Source organism: Pinus tabuliformis, chromosome 9 (assembly GCF_031772625.1).
Source record: "Pinus tabuliformis cultivar Carrire ecotype Pingquan chromosome 9, CPIR1, whole genome shotgun sequence".
In the NCBI taxonomy this organism is placed as follows: domain Eukaryota; kingdom Viridiplantae; phylum Streptophyta; class Pinopsida; order Pinales; family Pinaceae; genus Pinus; species Pinus tabuliformis.
Window position 1 is genome coordinate 1,619,041,156 of NC_142307.1, and position 9,147 is coordinate 1,619,050,302.

Below are 9,147 nucleotides of genomic sequence, written 5' to 3' on the forward strand. Positions count from 1 at the left end.
TCCCAAGAAGACACCCCCAAGACAAGACCTACAACCCTCTTCACACCTCTCGAAAAGACGTGAGCCAAAGCAAGCTCGACGCTAGCCCCAAATCATCCACCAGGAGCCTTCCCCTCAGAACTGTCAACCACCACACACCAGCCAAGAGGGAGATAAAATTGAACACTCCTATATTCCGCGCCAACCGAACCCACGAATCTTACTCTCTGCTGACAGGGGAAACACCTAGAAGCATAATCACGGGCCATAAGACTTCACCCCAGAGCACAAAATCTCGAGAGCCTAACCCGAGCTCATTAAAATCCATAGCATACATGACCAGGCCCCCATGTGACCTCCGAGACCAAATTCTACTCACCCAATTATGCGTCTTAGAAGTCCAGGATAAAACTGAAAAGAGCTGGGTAATTAAAAGACTCCCTGCAGACTAAAGATCGCGCCACCACCCCAAACACCAAAAACACTTAGAGAAGTGTCTATCGAGCATCACAAGTATGGATATTAAGACCGACCACCTTACCATGAAAATTGCCCACAACTCGTTGACGAAGGCAACGAACCGGGCCCAGACATACAAACTTGAAACTTTTGTTGTTTGTTCATAGTGTAGGGAGAAACAATGTCATTTTCTCCACCACTCCAAGACTACCCGAGGGCCGAAGAACCTAGAAAAACTACAACTGCTCGGACCAAAATCTACCAATTTCCACACTGCCATCCCAATATATCCTGCCACAACCCCAACTTTTGCCATTAATCGCCTTGCCTTACTGACACACCTTCCTGTAGAGGATGAATGAAATCTCGCATGCCTCACCGTTCCTTTCACGTTACACTTACGTAATGGGAGGTCAGATAATTTATCCTCCTCCCCATCGGTCGTATTATACCCTTCATTGCCCACACGTCGAGCATGTCTCGAAGATCGATACCTCCATCACGGAACCCTCGTCATTAACCACTATCTGGCAGAACTCATCTAGATGAGGGGTTCGAGAGCTAAAAGGTTAGTCATGGAGAAGTTCTTGGCTTTGATTATCACTTGCTCAATTGGCAAGTTTGTCGGCTGCCTGATTCCATTGTCTTCTCACATGATCCGTGACTACATAGTTAAAGGAGGATAAACAGAATGGATTCACTCACTAATAAGCTCCAACCTCCAACTCTTAACCACTTTTTCTGGAGGAGACCCATTACCAAGCTTATGTAGCATAGAGATTGTATTGGGTTGTGTTATATTCTTTCCATGACTAGCCCACGTAGTTAACCAGGGGGTTAGAAAGGGGGCGGAGCCCCCCCTTCGTTGTGCCGATTGCGTAGCGGAGGGAGTCATAGGGGGTTTGAGGGGTGCAGGTTTTGGTTTTGGACCTTATGTTAGGTTGGGTGGACCCACCTATGGTTTTGTGCATGATTTTTGCACATGGTTTTGGACACGATGGTTTTCGGTCCATGGTTTTGGACGCGATGGTTTTCGGTCCATGGTATTGGATGCTTCGACATGTATAAATATGTATTGTAACGTTGAAAAGAACATAATGAAAAATCAAGCTGGTAGTCCCGGTTTTGGGATCTAGGGAAAAATCTTTGTGTATATGTGTTTTATGTGTTATGCTCTCGCATTGTTTATTTTCTGTGTTTTAGAATTCATATGCAGGCAATTTCTGTATGAGGTTAAAACCTACATTTGGTATCGGAGCTGTTTTGGCTTCAAGGGGACGCCTATGTTGCTAAGGGGTTTCGCTCGGTCCCGTGGTAGACCCCGTTCAGTGGGAGATCTGCGGGATCGATTCTCATGGTGAAAGAAGATGGCGAGCAGTGGAAAGATAGAGATTGAGAAATTTAATGGTCAGAGTTTTGAGTTGTGGAAACTCAAGATGGAGGATTTGTTGGTGGATAAAGATCAGTGGATCACGGTAGATCCAAGTACTAAACCAATGGGAGTGTCTGATGAAGAATGGAAGAAGTTGGATCGGAAGGCAAAGAGCACAATACGATTGTGTGTCTCAGATTCAGTATTGCTGAATGTATCAGGGGAAGCTACGACGAAGGCTTTGTGGGACAAGTTAGGGACTTTGTACCAATCTAAGTCTCTGGTGAATAAACTGTTACTACAAAAAAAGCTGTATAACCTGAGGATGAAAGCTGGAGACTCGGTGACAGAGCATCTAAATGTGTTTAATACTGTGGTAAGTTAGTTATCGTGTGTTGATATCAAAATTTCAGATGGAGATAAGTGCATTAGTTTGTTGTGTTCTCTACCAGATTCGTGGGATAGTCTGGTTATTACAATAGGTAGCAATGCAACTGCCTTGCAGTTTGATGAAATAGTCTCATCCTTGTTGACGAAGGAGATGAAATGGAAAAATATGGAGAGCCAGAATGGTGATGCCTTGTCTATACGAGGACGGTCCTAGAACAGAAACAAAAATAAGTCATCGAGTGGGAGATCTAAATTTAGAGGGAGATCTAAATCTCCAAGAAAACCTGTAAAGGTGGTGTGATGGAAATGTGGAAAGGAAGGGCATTACAAAAGGGGCTATAAATCTAAAGCTCCTGATAAAGGAAAGGGTTCTTATGAGGCTCATTCTGCAGAGGCAAAAACCACCTCAGATGAAGGTGGGGATGTGTACTTGGCTTCTTCAAGTACACATGCAAATCATGAGGCATGGTTTATTGACTCAGGTGCATCCTTTCACTTCACTGCCCATAGAGAGTGGTTTTGCTAGTATGAGAAATACGATGGCAGTGATGTCTTCTTAGGGGATGATAGGAAAGATAGAATCGTTGGTCGCGGAAAAGTAAAGTTGAAGTTGCAAGGTGGAAGGGTTAGAACGCTTCCGGGTGTTCTACATATTTCTACTTTGGCCAGAAATCTGATTTTTGTAAGCAAGCTGGATGATGCAGGTGTAGAAACAATGTTTGAGAAGGATCCCTACAAGATGGTTCAGATAGCACTGGTATTGATGTGGGGAGTTCGGATTGGAACTCTATACAAGCTGCAAGGTAGCACTGTTGTTGATGGGTGCAACAATTATGTGGTTCCTGAAAGTGGAGCAGAAAATCTAGTGGTCTTTGGAGAGAAGACCATGCTGTGGCATCAAAGGCTTGGACATATTGGAGAGAAGGGCCTTTGAATACTTCATGGTAAAGGTATGAGTAATAACTCTTTGGATTTTGATTTTTTCGAAAATTGTGTATATGGGAAGCAGAATCGGGTGAGTTTCCCCTCTGGTGGTAAGAGGGTGAAACATATATTAGAACTTGTGCACAGTGATGTATTTGGACCTGTGAAGGTTCCATCACTGCGTAAGTCTGTGTACTATGTATCATTTATAGATGACTTCTCAAGGAATACATGGATATATTTCCTTAAGAAGAAATCTGCAGTCTTTGAAAGGTTTAAAGAATTTAAGGCTCTGGTGGAAAACCAAACAGAGAAGAAGATAAAGGTGTTGAGGACAGATAATGGTGGAGAGTTTTGCCGTAAGGAATTTGAAGAATTCTGTAAGAAGTGTGGTATAGCATGGCATAAGACTACTCCATATACACCTCAACAAAATGGAGTTGCAGAAAGAATGAACAAGATGTTGATGGAAAGGGAAAGAAGCGTGCTCAGTGGTGCCGGGTTAGGACAGGAATTCTGGGCAGAGGTGGTGGAGACAACATGTTACCTGGTCAAAAGATCACCTTCATCAACGTTGGACGATAAGACTCCACAAGAGGTATGGACTGGTAAGAAACCCTCTCTTTCACATCCGAGGGTATTTGTATGTGATGCATATGTACATGTTCTAAAGGAGAAACGCACCAAGTTGGATAGTAAATCTGAAAAGTGCATCTTTATTGGGTATAAGGATGGTTTAAAAGGCTATGAGCTTTGGAACCCAGTAACAAGGAAGGTTGTGTACAGCCGAGATGTGGTGTCCAGAGAGGTGAAAGATGTTATTAAACATGAAGTCCAACCAAAGGAACCTGAGAAGATAGAACTTGAGCTAAAGAAGGAAGAATCAGACTCTACAGCAGAGGAGGAATCAGAGGATGAAGAGCCACAAACTCCGGGTGTGAGAAGATCAGTTCGAGAAAGAAGGTAGCCAGAAAGGTATAGTCCATCTACTTTCTGTTCAAATTTTGCTTTATCTATTACTGATGATGATCCCAGAACTGTGAAGGAAGCATTAGATTCAGAGGATGGAAAACTCTGGAAAGAGGCCATGGTTGATGAAATGGCATCTTTGCACAAAAATGAGGCTTGGGATCTGGTGGAGTTGCCGGCTGGAAGGAAACCCATTGGCAGCAAATGGGTGTTCAAGAAGAAGACAAATGCAGAAGGAAAGGTGGAGAAATACGAAGCTTGGTTGGTAGCAAAAGGTTATTCCCAGGTGCCGGGAATTGATTTTGGTGATATTTTCTCCTGTTACCAAGGTAACTTCTATTAGATTACTTTTATCTGTTGCTGCTGCTTTTGATTTTGAGGTAGAACAGATGGATGTGAAGACAAAATTTCTTCATGGGGATCTGGAAGAGGAGATCTACATGAAGCAACCTGAAGGCTTTGTGGTGAAGGGTAAGAAAGAATTGGTATGCAAGTTAAAGAAGTCTCTGTATGGGTTAAAACAATCACCAAGGATGTGGTATCATAAATTTGATACATTTATATGAGGACTTGGCTTCACCAGAAGCAAAGCAGATCACGGTGTGTATTTTAAATTAATTGGTGACCGTGTTATTTATCTGGTCTTGTATGTGGATGATATGTTGCTGGTTGGAAATGACAAAGAAATTATCTAGGATTTGAAGACCCAATTGTCCTCCAAATTCAACATGAAAGATCTTAGTGCTGCAAACTATATTTTGGGCATGGAAATTAAAAGATATCGGGCAAAGAGGAAGCTCTGGTTAAACCAGAGGAAGTATGTCCAGACAATATTGTAGAGGTTTAATATGCAGGATAGTAAACCGCTGAAGGTTCCTATTCCTGTAGGTGTAAAGTTATCTGTTGAACAGTGTCCCAAGGCACAAGAAGAGGAAGAGGATATGTATCGTGTTCCATATGCAAGTGCAGTCAGTAGCTTGATTTATGCGATGGTCTGTACTAGACCAGACATTGCACATGCAGTGGGAGTATTGAGCAGGTTTATGTCAAAACCAGGGAAGGAGCATTGGACATCGGTGAAGCGGGGTTTTAGGTATTTGCGTGGCACTAGTGATTATGGTTTGTGATACCAAGGAAGACCAGGATTGGACAGAGTTTTGGATATCTGTGGCTTTGTTGATGCGTACTGGGCTAGAGATCTGGATCAAATAAGATCTACAAGTGGGTATGTGTTTAACCTATTTGGAGGTGCAGTCAGTTGCATGAGTAAGAAACAATTTGTAGTGGCACTGTCAACTACAAAAGCAGAATACATGGCAGCCACTCATGCAAGCAAGGAAGCAGTTTGGTTGCAGAGATTGTGTTCAAGTATGGGGTTAGTACATGGAGCTATAAGGATAGACTGTGACAGCCAAAGTGCAATTTTCTCGGCAAAGAACCCTGCTTACCATTCAAAGACAAAGCACATTGATGTTCAATATCACTTTGTGAGGGATATGATAGAAGACAAAATGGTGTTGCTGGTAAAGGTGGACACTTTGAAGAATACTGCAGATGCATTGACAAAATCTGTGAGCTCTGAGAAGTTCTCTTGGTGTAGAGAAACAATGGGCGTTGCAGGGTTGGATAAATGACTAAGCTCTCTGTGGCCCCATGTGGAAAGAAAACAACAAGTGGAAGAATGTTGGGTTGTGTTATATTCTTTCCACGACTAGCCCATGTAGTTAATCAGGGGGTTCGAAGGGGGGCGGAGCCCCCCTTTGTTGTGCTGATTGTGTAGCGGGGGGAGTCACAGGGGGTTTGAGGGGTGCAGGGAACCCCACTCTATGGGGTCAATTTTGGTTTTGGACCCTATGTTAGGTTGGGTGGACCTACCTATGGTTTTGTGCATGATTTTCGCACATTGTTTTGGACGCGATGGTTTTCGGTCCATGGTTTTGACGCGATGGTTTTCGGTCCATGGTATTGGATGCTTCGGCATGTATAAATATGTATTGTAATATTGAAAGGAACATAATGAAAAATCAAGCTGGTAGTCCTGGTTTTGGGATCCAGGGGAGAATCTTTGTGTATATGTGTTTTATGTGTTATGCTCTCGCATTGTTTATTTTCTGTGTTTTAGAATTCGTATGCAGATAATTTCTGTACGGGATTAAAACCTACAGACTGCTATTTGAGAATCTTCAAAGAGCTGCTATTTAGCCTAGCCCATCTCAACGAAAATTTGGAACCCCTTCTCAAGTGCTAGAAATTTAACGACATTGTTGGTGGTGTTGCTGCACGATGCTGTGAAGAATTTCACCACCTTCCCCATGTCATTCTGAATCAAGCCACCTAAACCCGCAGGGCCAGAGTTTCCTTTAGATGCTCCATCAAAGTTTAGCTTAAAGAAGCCTAGCAGAGGCTGACTAAAAGTATCGGTCGAGCTCCCCCTCATGGAAAGTGGGCAAGCGGACCCAGAAGCAATTAAGGTTTTGCTATATTAATAATATATCTATATTTTTATTGTTTTTGCTTGGTTAAGAGTTCATCTTCCTTGAACGTAAGGTAACGAGTTAATGGTCCAAGACCTAGAAGCATCTGACAGGAGTAAAAGCCTGCCCCCTTATGGACCATCAACAGGTAATTACAATGGTATAGTTTTCCTTGAATAACAATGGTGAGTCAACCTACATTTACAGATAGTAGCCAATAATGATTGTCCCATTGTTAGTTTGACAACTAAATTATAATAAGTTTTTCCACTATTTAATATATATATATATATATATATATAAACTCCTTTATTACATTAAAAAAAATTAATGCAATTTAATATTTAAGGTGGAAGAGATATTAAATTTAAAGTGAAAAAGATATGATATGTTAAGTGAATGTGCATATTAAGATCAAAAAAGAAAAAATAACATACAATCTTACCCCAAAAGTAAATAAATAAATAATAATATCCCGTTAAATTGGTGAAAACAATGTTATGATATCACCCTTTAATAAAATGCTCTTGCTTGTGATTGTGCAATATAGATGAAACCAAGAATAAGTGTGGACAATATTTACTCACTATATACTCCTAAGTCAACAGTTTAAGGAAACAAAAGGGATAGAATACTTCCGCTTCACGATACATCTCATATCAAATAATTAATATTTAATTTACATAAAAAGATCTTTTAACAACTATCACGTAAATGAAAATCTAAACACTTGCCTAAATGATAGCTTCAATTCTTTCTCTATCTCATTCATTGAAAATAATGAAATGACATATGCGCTTTTAACAAAATTTCACTTATTTCCTTTTAACAATCAGCCTCATGTTTTCATTAAATTTATAGACACTCCAAATTTTAAGTTGTCCGCCTCTGTAATGAAATATATTTTATTCAAATCAGAATTTAAACTATAAACCAATTTCATTAAAACAAAATGGGCATTTGGTCTAGTGGTATGATTCTCGCTTCGGGTGCGAGAGGTCCCGAGTTCGATTCTCGGAATGCCCCTTCGACTTTTCACCAATCAGCGTTTGTAGGCGGGCGTCGTTTAGACAGTCACCCTGGAAATGGTAAACACCTCACTGTCAAATGGCGTCGTTTAAACAGTAACTCAGAAAATGGTAAACACCTCACTGTCAATTTTGAAAATGGCGTATTTTTTCCTGTAGGATGGTAAACACCTCACTGTCAAATGGCGTCGTTTAAACAGTAACTCAGAAAATGGTAAGCAACTCAGAAAATGGTAAGCACCTCACTGTCAATTTTGAAAATGGCGTATTTTTCCCTGTTGGAATATTTAAGTATTTCATCTTACCCGTACTTACTTTAATGAGCTTATAATTTTGTCTAAAAAACAATAGAAATTTCTACAAATTTGGATTACAAATTTGGATTACAGTTATCCAGTTTCAAGGTTTTGGATGCCCCAGAGATTTTGGATAATGTTGAATCTATTTCTATTATAAAAAAACAATTCAAATACTTCCAAAATTAAATTTTTGATAAAAAATTCACTAAATTCTGGTGAGAATTTTACAGTCCGGCAAAATTCTGACCGTTTATCCTATCTTCACTGCATCACAATGCCGTTCATGGATATCCAATCTAACTATTTCATCCTATTTCTACTGGGCAGTAACACTTCTAGGCGGGACCATACAAAGGGGCCTCACACCCAACTAACTCAACTAATGGAGTCTAACCTTGATGGCCCCGAGGAAAATTGAACCAGTGCCTCGTCACATGGAGCCAACTTTGGATCACCAATTTCATTTGTTCTTTAGTTGTAGTGTGATAGGTTGAGGTAAACTATTTTTTTGGGTGGATATTTGTTTAATGTGTTTTGTCTTCAAAATTTCATGAATTCATTTGGTCTTCTTTGAAAAATAAGATCACATAATAGTTGACATCATTAGTTTTTTTAAAAAGTAGAATGTTTATTATTTTTGTTGGCATTAAAAGAAAAATTATACCACATATTTGTGTTTTATTCTCAACAATGCAATTATAAAATCCATTGTAATAGTTTATCAGGAATCTTTGATATAGATTAAAAAATATGCAATTCTATGTTTTGACTTTATATCTTAAACATTTTTTAAATTTTACATATTTCCAAAAACATTTTCTTGATGTCAATTACAATCATCTAGTAATACCTTTCCTTCAACAAAGTTTATGTCTAATCATACCCAAAATGTATTCCCAATCCATCACATGTAATTCTTTAATCAAATTGTACCACATCTCTCCTTCAAGGTTTTATAATTTTCTTCCTTTACACAAGTACACATCTGAGAAAGGAATAAACCATTTATGATGTGTTGTCTCCCAATATGGGGTTCTTATACGTATATTTGACTCGTACAAAACACATATTGTTTTCATGCATATCATTGACCTTCTCTAATCCAATTATCTCATTCTTCATTTGAGCTTGTGCTCATTTTCTACATTATATTTCAACTTGAATGTAGCTCTACAAAAATCTAATTATCTCACATGTCATTATTTCGATTTTCATCCAGTGTTGATCAACTTCAATGCCCAATCATTTCAGTA

The 9,147-nt window shown here is 39.7% G+C and overlaps 1 non-coding gene across 1 annotated transcript; it reads left to right on the forward strand.

Moving 5' to 3' along the window:
- Positions 1–7,521: 7,521 nt before the first annotated feature.
- On the forward strand, positions 7,522–7,593 carry TRNAP-CGG (transfer RNA proline (anticodon CGG)). The gene has a single exon. It is a non-coding gene; the product is annotated as a tRNA-Pro (tRNA).
- Positions 7,594–9,147: the final 1,554 nt, after the last annotated feature.